Genomic DNA, 4,648 nt, shown 5'->3' on the forward strand with positions numbered 1-4,648 from the left:
CCGGAACGGAAGTTAATCAACATTCCAACAAAACATTGGCAACTCAATGTTCCTGCACACGTCAACAAATGCAAAACAATGCATTTACATATATGGAACCGCCTTTTGCCATCACTAGTGACATAACCGCGACTTTTCGCCAACTCATGAAGATTCCACACTCATTAGTTATATACCTATTAGTTGAAGCGACATCCAAAAGCACCGGAGAGACGCCACACGTCGACTTTATGCTCGAGAGATCTAGAGATCTCTAGAAATAGAGAGATCTAGCTAGATCTAGTGAAAAAGGTGGTGGGAGGAGATAGATCTAGATCTAAATTATGCAAATCATGCTAGAGGGGCTAGGTAGTGCATGATTTGCTCAAATACATCATATTTTGTTGGTTGAAATAGCTAAAATGGGTGGGGGAATGAGCTAACAAGTGCTTGGGTTGATTTGACATCACATATGAGTGTGTGAGGGTGGTGGTAGGTGGCTGGTCGAGTTAATGGCATATCCCAGGTTACCGCCGGCGCCAACATGTGCGTTTGCCAGCGGTAGGGCCCATTACCGCCGGCACCTACGGCCCACAAACGCCGGCGGTAAGTGCAGGCTGGGTGGTCCACCCAACCACTCGTTACCCCCGGCATTTTCCTTTTCGGGTTCGTCGGCGGTACATCCCGCTACCCCCGGCGCTTTGGGCCTAAAACGCCGGCGGTAAGTGCAGGCTGGGTGGCCCACCCAGCCACTCGTTACCCCCGGCATTTTTCTTTTCAGGTTCGCCGGTGGTAAAGCCCGCTACCCCCGGCGCTTTGGGCCTAAAACGCCGGTGGTAAGTGTAGGCTGGGTGGCCCACCCAGCCACTCGTTACCCCCGGCATTTTCCTTTTCGGGTTCGCCGGTGGTAAAGCCCGCACCCCCGGCGCCTTGCGTTCAACTCGCCGGTGGTAGGGTTAGGCCACCCTGGAAGGTCTTACCGCCGGCATTTTCAAACCGTACTCGCCGGCGGTAAGGAGTGCTGCTATAAGCCTTTTCCTAGTAGTGGTTACTTCTATGACGATCTTTTGTACTGATATATGAGTGCACACATATGTTTGGGGATGCATAAGGTTGTCACCGTTGCATGTTGATAGGACGAGGGACAGCTTGAGCCTGATAGAAACCATGTTCTGATTCTTATATGCATGCTGTGAATTAATTCATGTTTACTCAAACCAGGGGTATAACTATGGGAACCTTTAAACTTACCGCGGTGGTTGGACTTTATGTCTTAATAATTCCTTTGATTGCTCATACCTATGGCCTTAGGATCAATCACTAGTGGTGTATTTGCACATGTCTATGGCTTCACCTATCTATGGGTCTGATATGTCTCAAACGTATCTATAATTTTTGATGCTCCATGCTTATTTTACACCAATTCCACTATGTTTTATTTACACTTCGTTGCACTTTTATACATTTTCTGGCACTAACCTATTGACAAGATGCCATAGTTCCAGTTCCCTGTTTTCTGCTGTTTTTGGTTTCAGAAAAGTTGTACATGAAATATTCTCGGAATTGGACGAAACAAAAGTCGAAGTCAATATTTTACCGTAATGAAGACAGGGACCAGAGGGGAGTCGGAGAGGCGCCAGGAGGCAGCCTCACCATCCCTAGGCGCGGGCCCCCTGGCCGCGCCTAGGGGTGGTGTGGGCCCCCCCGGCACCCCACCGACCTATCTCCTCCGCCTATTTATTCACGATCTCGGGAAAAAACTAGATACCTGAGACTCCATCCACGAAAAGTTCCGTCATGGCCGCCATTGCAGAACCCATCTTGGGAGGGTTCTGAAGCTCTTCCCGGCACCCTACCAGAGGGGGAGATCATCACCGGAGGCCTCTACATCGCCATGCTCGCCTCCGAAGTGATGTGTGAGTAGTTCATCCCTGGACTATGGCTCCATAGCAGTAGCTAGATGGTTGTATTCTCCAATTTGTGCCTCATGTTTAGATCTTGTGAGCTTCCTATCATGATCAAAATCATCCTTATGTAATGCTACATGTTGTGTTTGCTGGGATCCGATGAATATTGAATACTATGGCTGAGATCGATTATATTCATGTCATATGTTATTTGTGATCTTGCATGCTCTCCGTTGCTAGTAGATGCTTTCGCCAAGTATATGCTTGTGACTCCAAGAGGGAGTATTTATGCTCGATAGTGGGGTCATGCCTCTAGTAATCTGGAAGAGTGACAATAACTTCTAAGGTTGTAGATGTGCTGTTGCTACTAGGGAGAAAACAACAATGTTTTATCCAAGGGTAATTCTATTGTTTACTTTACACACATTGCTTAATGTGATTATCTGTTGCTTGCAACTTAATACTGAAGCCACATATCATGGATAAAACTTCTTGTGGTGCTTTCCCCGAGATTTCATAATAACATCTATCCATACTTTAGCCAATTCTTCTTATTGTTCCTTATCAGAGAAAGAAACAACACTAGGGGAAGAATAAGCAGAAGTCACTAGCATTATCATCACTAATATTAATACTAACACCGAATTCACTAGCCATATTGTCTAAATCATAATGTTGTAGAACATTAAAGGGATTGGAGGACATTATATATACCTATTGTTCTGGGAATTTCAAGATTGATGATTTTCTTCAATTCATACGCCTTCTCCAGAATGTTTTTGGATCTCTCAATTCTAGTGCTTTGCCTCGTTGGATGCACAAGCTGCCATTTTGATTACTTCATGACATGTACCTCTTTATCCACTAAAGAATCTCCCATTGTTACCTCAAATTTTGGCATGATGTCATCAAGAAGATCAATGTCCTGAGTAGAAGCATCCTCGAGCATCTGTTGTATATTATTCTTGAGCATCTTTTCACTGTAACAAAACCTTTTCACTTCTCCAGCCACCTCAGTAGTTGTTGGAGTTTTGTCCCAAACAAAAGCACATGCGATATCCGCCAAGCCTTTTTGGACCATCAACTAGAAGACAACAGAAGCTTTTGACCCCTCAGAAGAGTAGTTACCATTCATAAGTGGATTTTCAGCTTGATCCTTCTGACTAAACTGATCATTTCTAGAGACTTGAGAAATATTGCCAATAGAGAAGGTTTGTGATCTATATGGAGGACTGATGGTGCTTATCGTTACGCTGACTTCACACTATTGGGGAACCCCAAGAGGAAGGTATGATGATCACAGTAGCAAGTTTTCCCTCAGTACAAAACCAAGGTTTAATCGACCAGTAGGAGAAAGGCGTGACTTCTGAAGGTGTTGCTAGCTGACTAGTGGCAGGGGGCACTACCAGCGTCAGTAACAACATGGAATCTGCAAACAACACAACCAAAGTACTTTGCCCCAACTTACAGTGAGGTTGTCAATCTCACCAGTTTGCTGAACACAAAGGATTAGACGTATCGAGTGGAAGGAGATGTTTGCAGAAAGTAAACAGAACAGGATTGCAGTTGAATTTATCAGTAAAGGAAATAGGACCGGGATCCACAATTCACTAGAGGTGTCTCTCCATAAAGAAATAGCATGTTGGGTGAACAAATTATAGCTAGGCAATTGATAGAATATCGATCAATACACGACAAGATGATTACTATGAGATTTGATATGGGCATTACAACATAATACATAGACCGTAATCCAACTGCATCTATGACTAATAATCCACCTTCAGGTTATCGTCCGAACCCCTTTCAGTATTAAGTTGCAAGCAACAGACTATCGCATTAAGCAATGTGTGTAAAGTAAACAATAGAATTGCCCTCGGATAAAACATTGATGTTCTCTCCCTAGTAGCAACAACACATCTACAATAAGTTATAAAGTCACTCTCCAAGAAAACTAGAGGCATGAACCTACTATCGAGCATAAATACCCCCTCTTGGAGTCACAAGTATCCACCTGGCCAGAGTTTCTACTAGCAACGGAGAGCATGCAAGATCACAAATAACATATGACATGAATATATAATCAATCTCAACATAGTATACAATATTCATCGGATCCCAGCAAACCAAAAATATAGGATTACATAAAGATGATCTTGATCATGTAGGGCAGCTCACAAGATCGATACATGAAGCACAAAGTGGAGAAGACAACCATCTAGCTACTACTATGGACCCATAGTCCAGGGATGAACTACTCACGCATCACTTCGGAGGCGGGCATGGCGATGTAGATGCCTCCGGTGATGATTTCCCCCTCCGGCAGGGTGCCGGGAAGAGCTTCAGAATCCCCCGAGATGGGTTCGGCGATGGCGGCCACGACGGAACTTTCGTGGATGGAGGCTCGGGTATCTAGGGTTTTCCCGTGAAGATGTATAAATAGGCGGAAGATTTAGGTCGATGGGGCGCCTGGTGGGCCCAGACCACCCCTAGGCATGGGCCAGGTCCAGGCCGCGCCTAGGGTAGGTCTGGCCGACCTGCTGCGTCTCTTCAACCCCCCTTCGGACTTCATCTTCGTTTCAGTAAAATATTGACTTCGGCTTTTGTTTCGTCCAATTCCGAGAATATTTCCTATACAACTTTTCTGAAATACAAAAACAGCAAAAACCGGAAACTGGCACTGTGGCATCTTGTTAATAGGTTAGTGTCGGAAATCATGTAAAAGTGCAACGAAGTGTAAGAAAAACATATATGAATTGGTG

Source organism: Lolium perenne, chromosome 3 (genome assembly GCF_019359855.2).
Source record: "Lolium perenne isolate Kyuss_39 chromosome 3, Kyuss_2.0, whole genome shotgun sequence".
Taxonomy (NCBI): Eukaryota; Viridiplantae; Streptophyta; class Magnoliopsida; order Poales; family Poaceae; genus Lolium; species Lolium perenne.